The sequence below is a fragment of the Lissotriton helveticus genome, chromosome 3_1 (genome assembly GCF_964261635.1).
Source record: "Lissotriton helveticus chromosome 3_1, aLisHel1.1, whole genome shotgun sequence".
Lineage (NCBI taxonomy): Eukaryota > Metazoa > Chordata > Amphibia > Caudata > Salamandridae > Lissotriton > Lissotriton helveticus.
This window is the reverse complement of record NC_136061.1, coordinates 1711709852-1711727151: the sequence shown is the minus strand read 5'-3', so window position 1 is coordinate 1711727151 and position 17300 is coordinate 1711709852.

Below are 17300 nucleotides of genomic sequence, written 5' to 3'. Positions count from 1 at the left end.
CTGCAGCAGGAGACAATATTATGTATAGGAATAGAAGGCAAAATCAATTTAAGGACATTCGTAAACGAATGTTTCGCAATAGGGTGGTTTTAAATTTGTTAAAAAATATTAAAAAAGGTAGACATAGATCTGCTTTTTTTAAGAAAAAGAAAAGTGTAGAGAAAATTGTTGATCAGGCTTTTGAAGTTAAGAAAAAATTATTTATTTTAATAATCAATAGAATTAGGACACTTAACAAGACAATTGATGCACAGTTCAAGTTTTGGGTCATTTTTTAATGAGGAGAGTTACTTTCAGGAGAATGATTTAGTGCATGCAGTTGACACCAGTGGTCGAGCATATGAGGTGAAAGACGGTTGTCCGATTGAAAAAGAGAAACTTGTGCCTAGAGAACCAGAAGAGATGTTAACTGATGAAGTTTTAGGGAGACGTACTAAGGGTCCAGTGTACACTTGGAAGTGTAGTAGTATTTGTAGTGTGCGTCAGGAATCAATCGATTTGTTTTGTAATTTCTTACATACATATAGTAAGAAAACTCTAAAACAGAAAATGAAGATGTTGCAAGACTTAGATCCTTGTAGAGTGAGAGAAAACACAGGTTTGCAAGGGCATTCACTGGCTAGTCTTTCTATAAAAGTATGTCAGAGTGTTTTTCATCATTTTAGGATGTTAGCAGTGCATCATAACAAAATGAGGAAATTAGTGAGAAGGTTGTATTATGCAAAAAGTACAGCACTTAAGCTTAAACAATTAAACAGTGCTCTTTTGCATGGAACTGAATTAGATGTGAAGAAGATTTGTGAAGAAATTGAGATTTGTTATTTTGGTGATAAAGAGGACAGTGTAGAAATTGACACAGAAATTCAAGGTAATGTGGAAGACAATGTACAGATTTCAAGTACAGAAAAGTTTGACCAGGAAATTACCAGGTTTAAGGTGAAATCAAGTGAAAGGCCGAATTTTACTTGTGTGTGTTGTCGATGAACTCATTATAAGCATCAAACTAGATTAGTTTATTTATACGTAAAAAGTGAAAAGATAAATAATTATGAGTGGAAGGATTTTGCCACTTATTTGTGGGTGGAGAATTCTTTTGATTTGAGTTGTGATCAGCGTATTTGTAAATATTGTTATGATAAATTAAATCAAAACAGAATGCCTGCTAGAGCTGTTCATAATAATCTGGAGTTGGTAGACATTCCTCCTGAATTGATGGATTTAAATACATATGAGTCTCTTTTGATTCAATGTGTCCATCCTTTTCAGGCAATTGTTCGCATGGAGCCTAAGATAGGGAAATTGCCTCCTTCAGATTTACAGAGAGGATTCAAGGGAAGAGTTGTTTATTTGCCTCTAGATTTCAAGAAAAATATTGATACAATTGGTGTAGAGAAAGTGGAAGAGGAACCTCTGGTTATTCTAGTTAATGGGGTTCCGACAAAGAGTAAGAAAATCTGGCAAGATTTAGTGGATGTTAGGAAAGTCAAAAAGGCAACGTTGTATTTGGTCAAAAACAATGAGTACTACAAACATGTATGTGTTGGAGCAGAGGAAACAGCTGCAGATGAAGACAGTGATTCTTCAGCTGGCCAAATTGAAAAAGTTGATGTGTCTAGAAGTGAAGAAATATATGAACATTATACTGTTCATCCTTTGCATTCCAAAGAAGTGATGGGGAATGCAATTGACTTGTTTCAAATGAAAGCAGCAAAAGGAAGTCCCATTAGTGTATGGGAAGAAAGTTTGGAAGCTCGTTGTTTTCCCCATTTATTTCCAACAGGTCGAGGTAGACGATATGATGATCGACCCCTTCAAATTCCTGCATCTGAATATCGAACTTTAAGATTATATGCTGAAGATTCAAAGTTTCGTCAATGCATTCCATATTTGTTTCATCTACTGTATGAAAGTGACTTGTCTGGGCTTTCTTATGCAGTAAACCATATACTGAAAAGTGGAGCACATCTGCAAAATGTTTCGGCAAGGGACTTTATGGAGAAAGTCAATCTGCAAGATAATATTTTGGAATCTCATCTAATCAATCTCATGGCATGTCAGCGTGGTACAAATGCGTATTGGTACCGTCGTCATGGGGAATTGAAATGTATGCTAAGAAACTTAGGAACTCCTACATGGTTCCTCACTCTTAGCTGTGCTGAGTATGCATGGGACGACTTACTTCAATTTCTACGAGAGGCAAATGCAAATATACAAAATATAGAATTCAAAACTGCTGGAGAACTGTGTTCTTTGGATCCAGTGAATGTATGCAGATATTTCAATCATAGATTTGAAGCTATGATGTCTTTTATTACCAACAAAAAAAATCTTCCCCTTGGAGAGGTTTTGGATTTCTTTTGGAGAAAGGAGTATCAAGCGAGAGGTGCTCCTCATATACATATGTTGTTGTGGATTAAAGATGCACCCAAATTTGGAACAGATTCGGATGAGACAGTGATGAGCTTCATTGAAGAGTATTCAACATGTGCTGTTCCGAAAAGTACCGAAGAAAACAGTTTAAGGCAACAAGTTTTACGCTTTCAATCCCATCGTTGTGGAAAGTACTGTCGTCGAAAATTCAGAAACAAGGACAAGTTCTATACAAAATGTCGTTTTGCGTTTCCACGACCAGTGATTTCTAAAGGAAGAGTAAATAATTTGATGTCTTCTCAGCGACATACTGTGACGAGGAAATCACCCAAAAATACATACAATTTAAAAAGAAACGAAGAGTCCAAGTACATCAACGACTACAACCCAGTGATTTTGTCCATGTGGAATGCTAATATGGATATTCAGTTTGTTGCTGACAACTCTATTGCTGTGGCTAGATATGTGACGTCTAACATCACAAAAAAAGAAAAGACAGAACTGAAGGAAATGTGGGAGGACATTTCACTTGAAAAGAGTCTAAGCAAGAAATTATACAGTTACAGTCTGAAGATGTTGTCACATCGAGAAATTGGAGCATATGAATGTTCTGATCGATTGTCATCAGCAAGTCTATATGCCAAATCTAGAACCATCATTTGGGTGAGTCTAGGTCTTGCTGCAACACGAAACCGAGTTTTGAAATCTGTACAAGAAATAGAGTATTTGGTAGAGAAAGAACCAGAAAGTACAGATATTTTGAAGACGAACATGTTGGATACATACTATCCAAATAGAAGTCCTTACCTTGAGAACGCTTGTCTCTATGAAGTTCTGCGAAGATATATATATAAGAGGAACATCAGAGAAGATATCAATAATGGAATATATGCTGTCATTGGGTGTGAAGGATGTCTAGTGAAGCAGAGAAAAGGCCATTTGATTAATCATCGAAAATTGAGTTGCGAAAATCCAGAGAAAAGGGAATTTTACTATTTAGCTCTTTTGCAACTCTTTAAGCCATGGCGTACAGAAGAAGAACTACTTGGAGATTTTCTCTGTTACGAAGATTCTTTTAATGCAACCAAGGATACCATAGAATGTCCTGTTTTTCCAAATTATCTGCAAATGTTGAACGAAGAGATAGAGCAAGAAGCCACAATTGCTGTAGAGATTGCTAGAGACAGTTCTCAAGACAGTCAGAGTTCTACTTCATTGAGTCAGGATCCACTAGGAGGACCAATTATCCAAAATGAAGCTGCCACAGCCATGGATGAGGTGGAAAGAGCTATGGAACAAGCTCAAGATGATGTAGTTAACTTAGAAGATTTGGTGAAACAACTAAACCTTGAGCAGAAGCAGATATATGACAAAGTCACAGAACAGATTGAACATGGATTCAGTCATGAGAAAAAAGAGTGCTCATGTACATCATTTAAGCCTGTCCAACTGTACGTGAGTGGAGAAGCGGGACTGGAAAAAGTTTTCTGATTAAAGCAATTGCAACTTATCTGCAGAAAAGGACTGAATCACCGCTATCTTGTGTTGTTACCGCTCCAACTGGGATGGCAGCACATAATATTAAAGGGATTACTTTACATCGTTTACTGATGCTGCCAGTGGAGCATGATAACAAATTGCAATACCACAAGCTATCTGGAGATGTGTGTTCCGAAGTTTCGAGAGTCCTAAAGAAAATGAAACTTCTTATCATTGATGAAGTAAGCATGGTCTCAAATCTAATGCTTGCTTTTGTGCATTTGAGAATGCAAGAAATTCTTAGAACAGAGTATGATGTGTTATTTGTAGGGAAACACATTATTGTTTTTGGAGATCTACTGCAGTTGACTCCAGTGAAAGGACAACCAGTGTTTAAAATGGTCACGGATGAAGATACCAGGAAGTGCCTAGGAAGCATTGGAAACGTTAATATATGGTTAAATTTCAAATTTGCAGAACTACTCCAAAATATGCGGCAGGCAAAGGATGAAGATTATAAAAATATTCTACAAGATGTAAGAATCGGAAAAGTAAGTCAGCATGGGAAAGAAGCTTTACATGGACGATTAATTTCAAATTTGTACCCAAATGAAAACATTCTTCCAGAGAATATTTTTAAGAAAATTAACGAGAAGAAATCTGGCATATGTTTGATGCCAACTCTGAAAGAATGTTCCATGTTCAACAACAAAATGTTAAAGTTAGAAAATGAAGAGATAGTGAAACTGGAAGCTATAGATAAAAGAGAGCATATTGGAGCAACAATTATTTTGTCTGAAAATTTGAAATCAAAATTGGATTCATTAGAGAAGACTAAATCTAAAACTGCTGGTTTTGAAAAGACTCTGAATGTTTGTTTAAATTGTCGTATCATTTTGAGAAGGAATTTAAATGTTGAAAGTGGTTTGGTAAATGGAGCAATGGGTCATGTTGTTGGTTTTGTGAATTACAAAAATAGATATGGAATTGAAATTTTAAAAATTAAATTTGATGGCATTGACGAAATAGAACAAATTTGTCGTTGTTCAGCTAGATGTTTGCTTGTGAAAGACTTATATGTTCCCCGAAAACAGTTTCCAGTTTGTTTGGCATATGCAGTGACAATTCATAAATCTCAAGGTTTAAGTGTAGATAGTGTTTTGGTGAACATTGGAAGTTCTGTGTTTAAAGAGGGTATGGCATATGTGGCATTATCAGGAGTCAGAACTTTATCAGGATTGTACTTGATTGAGTGTGATGAAACAAAGATTTGTGCTGATCTAGATTGTGTTAAAGAATACAATAGGTTAAGAAGAGAGTATGCTCCACATTTGCCTCAATATCCTCTGTTTGAAAAACGTGTGGTAGGCCGAAAAAGAAGAAATGAGAATATTTGCAGTGAGGTAGTTGCAAAAAGACAGAAAGTAGATGAAACTGTAATTGTAAGCAGAAAGAAAAACCATTCTGTTGAAGATAATGTTGGATTTCAGTTTGAAAACAGTTCTGGTGTCAACTGCTATGCTAATGTAGTGGTTAATGTTGTTTTTTTTCTTCAAAATTTACAAGAACAGATTGTTGGAAATCGGGATCAAACATTCTGCTGTTTATTGAATTCTGTGTTTGAGAAATGTAGCAGTGATAGAGCAAAAATGGAAAGTGTTTCAGAAATTAGAAATCTTCTAGACATATGTTCTGGTCAAAATCAATTTTCACAGATTATTCAGCAGGATTGTCAGGAATTTTTAATGTATATGTTTGATGTTTTGGAAGATGAAGGTGTAGATATAAAAAATCTTTTTAGCCTTTCTTATCAATGGCAGCATGACTGCGACAGCTGTAGTTTATCAAGTAGTACTAGAATAGACACTGAAAGATTTATATATTTGAGTTTACCAGACTGCAAATCAGTGCCTTTTAATAATCTAGTTAAAGCAGCTGATCACAATATGGTGTGTACCCAATGTAAGTCTGCAATGCTGTCCACATTATTTTTACAAACTTATGGTGAATATGTGATATTAATGTTCCAACGATGTAGACCTGATGGAAGTAAATTGTCAACTTCTAATAAAATTTTTGTGGCTTCTCAGTTATCAATTTCAGGAAGAACCTTTGCAACTGTAGTTATTATTTATCATTACGGTCCTTCAACAACATCAGGGCATTAATCATGCTATTTAAAAAGTTGTCACGGTTGGACCCACTGTAATGACACTCATTTGACTTTCAAAGAATGTTTGCCTTTGACTTAAAAAATTCATACCTAGTGTTTTTAGAACCAGAATTTAAGTAAAGGTAATTGGCCTATGAAGACGGGAGCAGTTAATAAAGGTTAGTTTGCTGTTTAAAATTATATTCTGAATAAAAGTGATCAAGATAATAAAAAAAATTGAATTGTCATATAGGTACTGTAAGTGGATCTCATAGTAAGTGATATCAGTATCATACAAAATGATGAACATGAGTGAGTCAGAGATAGAATTATGATTATTTAAATATTGTGAAAATGTTGTATGAGCCTTTCTTTCAGAACGACGGGAAAACGGCAATTTCAGAGTTTCTTTTAAGTAATTTGAAAATATACTCATACATCTGACACTATTTGGCCTTAAGGAAAAGTGAAGGAATGAGCAAAGAGTTATGACTGAAAAAAAGGAGTATATGAAAATAATGAAAATATTTCAGATGTTCTTGGAGCTTTTCTTCTAGAAAGTCGATGAAATGGATTTTTTAGTGAACAGCAGAGTACTTTCCAACGAAAAGGACCTTTATGATATACTATTTGGCCTAAAGGAAAAGTAAGCGAATGAAAGATTAGTGTACATTTGTGATTTTTAGGTGTATAAGGTTTTTTTAAAAACACAATCTTTTAGATTGTGTTTTTTTTCCCGCTGTCATATGATGAGTAATTTGAACTCACTGTTTTAAGTGAAATTCAATATATTCTGAGAACAGCAAAAATAAACTATGTAACATGTTGTACAAGTTATTCTATAATTTGTATTGTGTAATTTAAATTGTATTCCCATTGTCTCACACTCACTTTCCTTGTTCCACCCTCTTTCAGCTCTTTTTACTCACTTATAATGTTTTCTCACTCTCTTTCACCCCGTTCCTTTACTCCACTTCTTTCACAACCCCTCATTCTCATTTCAACTGTGTGCATCCCCTCTCTCCCTTGCATAACTATTCAGCTTTCAGTCTCTCTGCTTTACTTCCCTTTTCCGTCTTTTCCTCCTTTGCTCTTTTAGTAATTCCTCTTTACTCACTCAGCAGTATTGTCGCACTCTATCACTATAAATCACCCACTCTCCCTCGCTTATCTTTGTTTGCTCCTTTCTTTTGACCTCTTCTCTCTATTTTCCGTTCACTACCTCTATGTCCTCCGTCCCTCACTCTCCTTGTGTTATGTTCACTTGTGTTTATCTACCTTCTATCATTTCTCTTACAACAACTTCACTGCTCCTCTCTCATCGTTTCTTCAACCCATTTCTTTTAGTCCGGTTCCATTACTATCCCTCATTTCCTATCTTTCAGTGTCCTTCTCTTTACTTTCATCACCGAATCACTTTCTCTCAGTACCACTGCTTTAGTCCTCTTCTCCTCTCTTTCTTTCTTTTGCTCCCTTACTCATTTTTCTTTCCTCACTCCTTGTACTCCACTTCACTCAGTCCTTCTCTTAGTCTCTCTGTCTACTAACTTCCTCACTCCTTTTCCCTCAATCCTTCTATATTATCCTCTCTCCCTTCATCCCTTCACTCTATGACTCTCCTTCACTTACTCTCAGTTATCTTCCGTTCCTCATTCTTCTAAATGCATACTTAATTAGACTCCTTTCCCTCTCAGTCATTATCTTTTTACTTACTCCTGTTTCCTGATTTAGTTTTGCTAACTCACATTCTTTTAGTATCTTTCTTACCTTAAGTTCATTTTTCTCTTCTTCTCTTCCTTTCTGTCAGTGAATCTATATGCCTTACTCTTAGTAATTTACTCTTCTTCTATTTCTTTTTCCCTCTTTTTGTCCTTCTACCTTACTTTATTTCCCTTTCTGTGTCCTTCACTCTTATTTATTTCTAAATACACTGTTATGATTTTTAACCTCTTCATTTGTATCTTTTATTTTAAAATACATATTTTACTAATTATAACTTATTTTTTCTTCTCTCTTTCACAGATACAAAATGTAGTAAAAAAATGTAATTAAAGTTACATTTATTATATGGTAAGTGTGACAAAAAAAATGTAGTTTGTCATCACCCTTTGCTTTAACCTCACTACTATTTTCTCAACCTACCTCACTCATGTTTCTTTACTCTGCTTTCCTCACTTATTCATATTCTCCATGTTTACTCCCCTTTCCCTATTTCCCCATCTACATTCAACTTCTTTCAGTCCCTATTCTTTACTTCCCTTATCCTCTGTTCCCTTCCTTTGCTCCCTCACTCATTCTCTTTCCCTTAATCATTTACTTCACTCCTACACACACACCTCCCCCCCAAACACACCTCTGACTCACACCCCACACACACACCACACACACACCTCACACACACACACACACACACACACACACTCCTCACACACACACACCCACACATCCCACACACACACCCCACACACATACCCCCCACACCTACACCTCCACCCACACCCAAACACCCCACACACCCACACACACACCTTACACACCCACAGCCCCACCCACACCCACACACCCCACACCCACACACCCCACACCCACCCCCCCACATACACACACCACACACACACACACACTCATTATTTATTATTATTTTTTTTTTGGGGGGGGTGCGCGCCCCGGTACACGTACCGGTACACGTACCGGTACGCGTACCCTGGAGAAAAAACAGAAAGACAGTTTTTTTTTTAAATGTTGCATTTTTATATAAATTGGAGGTAGTTCTGAAAAGAACTGTTATTTTTATTCTTTTTGTTGTTTTATATTTTCTTTATTTTTTTTTTAACATTTTTTATTTTTTTTGGCTTTTCTGAACAATTTTATATTTTTTGTAGTTTTTCTGGGGTCAAACAAAACACAAGGAATTGCAAACAGCTCAACTGGAGCAAAAAAAATAGAAAAAATTAAAGTTGCTTGCTGCAGTGATGGTTGTCTGCAGCTCGATTGAGTAAAGTGATGCTTTGCTCACCATATGAAATTGTTTTGTTGCAATATATGCAAACAAATTTAAATTTTGCAAACCTGGTTTGTACATTAGGAAACATCTCCCTAGCCTCTGCACCCGATGGAGTGGGTTGATTGGAGGCGCTTGAAGAAGAACGATAGGGAGGGTTCTTGGTCAGTTCCCTGACCTCTGCTGCCGAATAATTGTTCGGGTGCTTCCTCTGCATATGTCTAATCATAGTGTGGTTCCCAAAAGGGTACTTCTTGTTTGGGTTCCCTCTTGACAGTTCTTCGCCACAGATGAGGCAAGTCAGCTTAGCTGCATTCACTTTTTTTGCACCCCTGGCATCTTGTAAAACTCCCAAATAAAATGTTCCTTGGGTCTGTATGGGGGATTGTCCTCAGGCAGAAAGTGCCTCTCCTCCTCCTCTTCGTCCTCCTCTTCTTCTTGACCACCAATGTGGTCTTGTGGTAGTTGTTTTGGTGGTGGTGGAGGTGGTGGTGGTGCAGATGCACCTGCAGCTGCTACTAGTGAAGCCATTTCTCACAGAATGAATGCAGGTCTTATTCACTCAAACAACAAAGTGAGAATGAGGAAAAAAGGTGGGGTCTTTTATCATTTGGAAAACAAAACTGTTGTGAACCAATCAAAAGTGTTATTTTCAGGTCTCATGACCTAGGCTTTCTCATCATTTGGAAACCAAAAGTGATCTGAACCAATCAAAAGTGTTATTTTCAGGTCACATGACCCGACGCGCTTACACTACGCTCCCCGGTGCACGCCCAGGGGCGCGGGTGCGCGCCCGGCGGCGCTTACGTTGCGCGATCGTATGCGCTCGGGTGCTTCCGGGTGCGCTTACGCCGTGTGTCATAAGACGCATCACGCGGCTACGCGATACGTCGCGATGGTGTTTTCGTTCGCGGGAATAGCACTAACGGGACGCTCACCGGTACGCGCCCCGGGGTGAGCCGAAGCACTGCGCTTACCGGTGAGCGCATCGGTACGCGCCCCGGGAGCGCACCAGGGCAAAAAAATAAATAAATACTATTACATAATTATACAATATAAAATTCGTTATAAAAAATATTACATTTCATACCTAAAGAGATTTGCTATTAAAAAACCTATGAAATTCACTGAAAAAACCATAGGTTTCACACCAGTTATAGTTAGGAATTAGCATTTAAAAAACCTATTAAATTTACTGAAAAAACCATAGGCTTCACACCAGTTATAGTTAGCTGGAAATTTTACTCGCATAAAACCAATGAAATTTTCACGTTATAGTTAGTTGGACTCACTATAACTTGCGCGTGCAATGCACTGCTGATGACGTCACATATTACATCACTCATGACATGGTCAGTGACATCACTCATGACATCACTGATGACACCATCCTTGTGACAGAGTGACAGACCTCCTTTCACTGTAATGTAACCCTGGAAATACATATTCAAAAATAGAAACTAAAATTTTCAAAAAAATGCAGATACCCATACTGTGGTACTGAAAATTCTGGACTCGTGTAATAAACTTTGTCATAGCATGACGATTTTTATATCAAAAGACCGAGAATGGCTAGTACACTATGTACAAGCATTTTCGTCATATTCCAGTAACGATTTCACCTCGAAATCGTCATTTTCGTACTGAACCCTTGGTTTTCATTTTGTTAACGGCGGCCATTTTGTGGATTGCCCTTACAGTAGGCCCTCACTGTGGCAGAACAAGTATTTAAGGACATAACCTTAGCATGGGTTTGTGCTGACTCCTGCATGACCTGGCAAAGCTGACTCCCTTGCCCGAGGCTGACCTCGTTGAGCCAGTTCCTTGTTAGGCAGCTGGTCAGATAGAGATCAAAGAGCAGGACATTGCAATGTTTATTGTACACGCACACACCCCTTTTATCTTGCTCCTATCTGTTTCTGTTCCTTCTTTATGGTCTATTTATGATGTGGGCTGCGGGCCTTTTCATTATGGGTCTTGTCCAGCTTGTCTAAAGAAGAATGTTTATTATGGGTTTGTTTGATGATTAATTTTGGGCTTGACAAAGTGAAAAGTGGGTTTGTCATCATACCGTGCTTTGTGTGCACGTCCTGGGAGTGACCAACAATAATGTACTTCTAAGAGAAAATGTGTGCCTAGGGCATAATAAATGGTATAAAAGGTCTGTGCTGAGATCATTCAGCAGACTGCCTCATTCAATTGCTAAGGCAGTTGGGTGACGTAGCCTCACTTAATTGTGTTTAATAAAGATGTCTTTTTCATAATTTCAGAGTCTTGTGCCAAGTTCTTGTTATATTAGTAAGTATTCCCTGAGAGGGAAAATTACCAAGTTCTTCAGTTGGCGCCCAACATGGGGCTCATCAGAGAAGTGACTTTCTGTGGGAGTGATCGTGCCAGGAGACTGAAATAAACTGAGGAGAACAGAACAAGATTCTACTAAGAAGGTACTCTGTGCACGGGGATTCTAGAGATTCTTTAATTCTGCGGCCCAGTATATTTCTGACCTTCCTGATTTTTGATCCTCCACATGATGTCACTCCTGACTGATAACCTTTTTGGCGTGAGTATTCTTAAAAAGACCATTAGGTCATGCAGCACTTGACAGTTAGAATCTGGATAATATTTTGATTAGTAAAAGTAAGAGTTAATTATAAGTGGGTCGCTCCCAGTCCTTTGTTCTTTCATTCTTTGATTTTGATTGGTTCTTAGTTTGATTTGTCCTTAGTTTTATTTGAATATTGCAATTTTCAAAAACCGAGGGTCTTGTATATTTACGAGTGTATCGATAGAGATAGCCCCTTGATGTTTGAAGCTAGATTAGTGAGCTATAAGATGCCTGATCTTAGCGAATTTGGAGATTTGTGTTGGCCAACTTTGTATACGTTTTTATTAGCCGGCTTCCCCTAAAGGGTTATCTAAATAGGTTTAGATTTAAAAACATATTTCTTCCTTGGTGATTTTGTATCCCCAGGGAATTAAAATATGCATAATACAAAACAAGGATCCTTTGTTCTGCGCAATTTTATGAATGAGATATGCAGAACGATTTTTGGTGTTCTGCCAGCCAAAGTTAGTGAATTAAGTGTATTGTGAATTCGTGCACATACAGCAGTTTGTTGGGCTATTTTTGCAGTCTTTTGGAAACCTATTGAGACGTGTTTCTTATAAATATGACTTAGCTAGTATTTACAAATGGCTTTATTTTCGTCCTGAGTGTCGATTTGTGGGTTCAATGTGTGTTTCAATGTCTATGTGGTTTTTCTCATTAGTGTAACTTCAGTAATAGCTTACAGCGCTGTATTGTGTGTCCTGATGTTTTCAGCTGTTAAGTAAAATGTCAAATTAATTAAATATTAAGTAGAAATTAAATAACACTCCAGCAATTTTCTATGTCACATGCTAAAAATCGCTATGTGTTGCTATTTAACCCCTTCGCTGCTAGGCCTTTTCCCCTCCTGTGCTAAGCCTTTTTTTGGCATTTTGGAGTAGTGCGCGCTTAGGCCCTTGTAACTTTTTGACCACATAAGGTATCCGCGCCAAATTTGCGTCCTTTTCTTCCAACATCATGGGGATTCTAAAGGCGCCCAGGGTTTGTGGATTCCCTTGGAGGGGTCCCAGAAATTAACCAAAATATAGTGATTTTTTTGTTTTTTTCAGAAAAATGGGAAAAACGGGCTGCAAATGAAAGCCTCTGGGTTTTTCCCTGAAAATGGTATCACAAAAGGGTTTGTGGGGCTGAAATCTCCATTTTCTCAGCTTTCAGGGAATGACAGTCTTTTGTCTGACAACCGAAATCTTTCACTCAGTTTTGGCATTTTTCTGGGACATAGCCTATTTTTGCTATTTTTAGAGCTTTCCACCTCCTTCCAGTTAATGGTAGAAATGAGTTTGAAAGCAATAATGGATCCTGGAAAGCTTTACATTTTCGAAAAGTAGACAAAATTCTGAATTCAGAAAGGCGTCATTTGTCTAAATCCATGAAGGTTTCGTTATAGAAACTAACAGTTAGATATTGGAATATTTGAAATTTTGTTGAAAAAAACAGCCTTTTGTCTCAACGTTTTCACCTATAACTTTTTCTAATTTTGACAGCTCTTGGAAAGCAATATACTGTTACATTCGTTAGACCTTCCTGGTTGTGGGGATATATAGGACTTGTAGTTGCACCAAGAACCCGACGAACCCAGATCCAAAAACTGAGCAGCAACTTGCAATGGTATTTTTTCATTTACTGGGTATAGTGCACTTTGTCTTGGAAAATGTATACACCTATCTATTTCTGAATTGGGTACAAATTATAGAGTTCAGAAACAGTATATAATTGCACATTTTCAAAGTTGGGAATACTCATACTAGCATGACAATTATTGGTCATTTTTCATAAAGATTTTTTTTTTTACACAATGTCTTTCATTGAAAGGGAGAAATGCATGAAAGCTCAATTGGTAATAACAGTTGATTTACAAATCTGAATTACCCCAAGTGTCCCGATAAAAACGGTACCTCACTTGTGTGGGTCGGCCTTGTGCCTGCGACAGGAAACGGTGCAAAATGCAACGTGGTCACACCTAAATTTTGCAGTTACAAATTGACCCTTTTTGGCAAAGTGCCTACCTGTAGTTTTTGCACCCTAGCTCTGCCGGCACCTAGGGAAACCTAGCAAACCTATACATTTTTGAAAAGGAGACACCCAGGGAAATTCAGGATGGGGTGACTCGACTGCCTACCACCAGGTTTTGTTACCCAGAATCCCTTGCAAAGCTAAGATTTTGACAAAATAAACACATTTTCCTCACATTTCTGTGGTGGAAAGTTCTGGAACCTGCGTGAATCAACAAATTTCCACCCACCCAGCGTTCCCCCAGGTCTCCCGATAAAAACAGTACCTCACTTGTGTGGGTCGGCCTTGTGCCTACGACAGGAAACTGCACAAAATGCAACGTGGTCGCACCTCAATTTCCCAGTGAAATTTTACGTTCTTTGGACAAAGAGACTACCTTTTGTTTTTGAGCCGTAGCTCAGCCAGCACCTAGGGAAACCTAGCAAACCTAAACATTTTTGTAAACTAGACACCCAGGGCAATTCAGGATGGGGTGACTCGTCTGCCTACCCCCAGGTTTTGTTACCCAGAATCCCCTGCAAACATATAAATTTGACCAAAAAAACACATTTTCCTCACATTTCTGTGGTGGAAAGTTCTGGAATCTGCGTGGATCAACAAATTTCCACCCACCCAGCTTCCCCCCAGGTCTCCTGAAAAAAATGGTACCTCACTTGCGTGGGTAGGCATAGTGGCTGCGACATGAAATAGCGCAAAACGCAGCATGGTCGCACCTCAATTTCCCAGTGAAATTTAGCACGTTTTGGACAAAAAGACTACCTTTTGTTTTTGCGCCGTAGCTCTGCCAGCACCTAGAGAAACCTAGCAAACCTATACATTTTTGAAAACTAGACACCCAGGGCAATTCAGGATGGGGTGACTCGTCTGCCTACCCCCAGGTTTTGTTACCCAGAATCCCTTGCAAACATAAAACTTTGACCGAAAAAACACATTTTCCTCACATTTCTGTGGTGGAAAGTTCTGGAATCTGTGTGGATCAACACATTTCCACACACCCAGCGTGCCCCCAGGTCTCCCGAAAAAAATGGTACCTCACTTGTGTGGATAGGCATAGTGGCTGCGACATGAAACAGCGCAAAACGCAGCATGGTCGCACCTCAATTTCCCAGTGAAATTTAGCACGATTCGGACACAAAGACTAAGGTTTGTTTTTGCGCCGTAGCTCTGCCAGCACCTAGGGAAATCTAGCAACCCTATACATTTTAGAAATCTAGACACCCAGGGCAATTCAGGATGGGGTGACTCGTCTGCCTACCCCCAGGTTTTGTTACCCAGAATCCCCTGCAAACATAAAAATCTGACCAAAAAAACACATTTTCCTCACATTTCTGTGGTGGAAAGTTCTGGAATCTGCGTGGATCAACAAATTTCCACCCACCCAGCGTGTGCCCAGGTCTCCCAAAAAAAATGGTACCTCACTTGCGTGGGTAGGCATAGTGGCTGCGACATGAAACAGCACAAAACGCAGCATGGTCGCACCTCAATTTCCCAGTGAAATTGAGCACGATTCGGACAAAAAGACTACCTTTTGTTTTTGCGCCGTAGCTCTGCCAGCACCTAGGGAAATCTAGCAACCCTATACATTTTAGAAAACTAGACACCCAGGGCAGTTCAGGATGGGGAGACTCATCTGCCTACCCCCAGGTTTTGTTACCCAGAATCCCTTGCAAACATAAAAATTTGACCAAAAAAACACATTTTCCTCACATTTCTGTGGTGGAAAGTTCTGGAATCTGCGTGGATCAACAAATTTCCACCCACCCAGCGTGCCCCCAGGTCTCCCGAAAAAAATTGTACCTCACTTGCTTGGGTAGGCGTAGTGGCTGCGACATGAAACAGCGCAAAACGCAGCATGGTCGCACCTCAATTTCCCAGTGAAATTTAGCACGATTCGGACAAAAAGACTAACTTTTGATTTTGCGCCGTAGCTCTGCCAGCACCTAGGGAAACCTAGCAAACCTATACATTTTTGAAAACTAGACACCCAGGGAAATTCAGGATGGGGTGACTCGTCTGCCTACCCCCAGGTTTTGTTACCCAGAATCCCTTGCAAACATAAAAATGTGACCAAAAAAACACATTTTCCTCACATTTCTGTGGTGGAAAGTTCTGGAATCTGCGTGGATCAACAAATTTCCACCCACCCAGCGTGCCCCCAGGTCTCCCGAAAAAAATGGTACCTCACTTGCGTGGGTAGGCATAGTGGCTGCGACATGAAACAGCGCAAAACGCAGCATGGTCGCACCTCAATTTCCCAGTGAAATTTAGCACGATTCGGACAAAAAGACTACCTTTTGATTTTGCGCCGTAGCTCTGCCAGCACCTAGGGAAACCTAGCAAACCTATACATTTTTTAAAACTAGACACCCAGGGCAATTCAGGATGGGGTGACTCGTCTGCCTACCCCCAGGTTTTGTTACCCAGAATCCCTTGCAAACATAAAAATGTGACCAAAAAAACACATTTTCCTCACATTTCTGTGGGGGAAAGTTCTGGAATCTGCGTGGATCAACAAATTTCCACCCACCCAGCGTGCCCCCAGGTCTCCCGAAAAAAATGGTACCTCACTTGCGTGGGTAGGATAGTGGCTGCGACATGAAACAGCGCAAAACGCAGCATGGTCGCACCTCAATTTCCCAGTGAAATTTAGCACGATTCGGACAAAAAGACTACCTTTTGATTTTGCGCCGTAGCTCTGCCAGCACCTAGGGAAACCTAGCAAACCTATACATTTTTGAAAACTAGACACCAAGGGCAATTCAGGATGGGGTGACTTGTCTGCCTACCCCCAGGTTTTGTTACCCAGAATCCCTTGCAAACATAAAAATTTGACCAAAAAAACACATTTTCCTCACATTTCTGTGGTGGAAAGTTCTGGAATCTGCGTGGATCAACAAATTTCCACCCACCCAGCGTGTCCCCAGGTCTCCCGAAAAAAATGGTACCTCACTTGCGTGGGTAGGCATAGTGGCTGCGACATGAAACAGCGCAAAACGCAGCATGGTCGCGCCTCAATTTCCCAGTGAAATTTAGCACGATTCGGACAAAAAGACTACCTTTTGTTTTTGCGCCGTAGCTCTGCCAGCACCTAGGGAAACCTAGCAAACCTATACATTTTTGAAAACTAGACACCCAGGGAAATTCAGGATGGGGTGACTCGTCTGCCTACCCCCAGGTTTTGTTACCCGGAATCCCTTACAAACATAAATATTTGACCCAAAAAACACATTTTCCTCACATTTCTGTTGTGGAAAGTTCTGGAATCTGCGTGGATCAACAAATTTCCACCCACCCAGCGTGCCACCAGGTCTCCCGAAAAAAATGGTACCTCACTTGCGTGGGTAGGCATAGTGGCTGCGACATGAAACAGAGCAAAATGCTGCATGGTGGCACCTCAATTTCTCAGTGAAATTTAGCACGATTCGGACAAAAAGACTACCTTTTGTTTTTGCGCCGTAGCTCTGCCAGCACCTAGGGAAACCTAGCAAACCTATACATTTTTTAAAACTAGACACCCAGGGCAATTTAGGATGGGGTGACTCGTCTGCCTACCCCCAGTTTTTGTTACCCAGAATCCCTTGCAAACATAAAAATTTGACCAAAAAAACACATTTTCCTCACATTTCTGTGGTGGAAAGTTTTGGAATCTGCGTGGATCAACAAATTTCCACCCACCC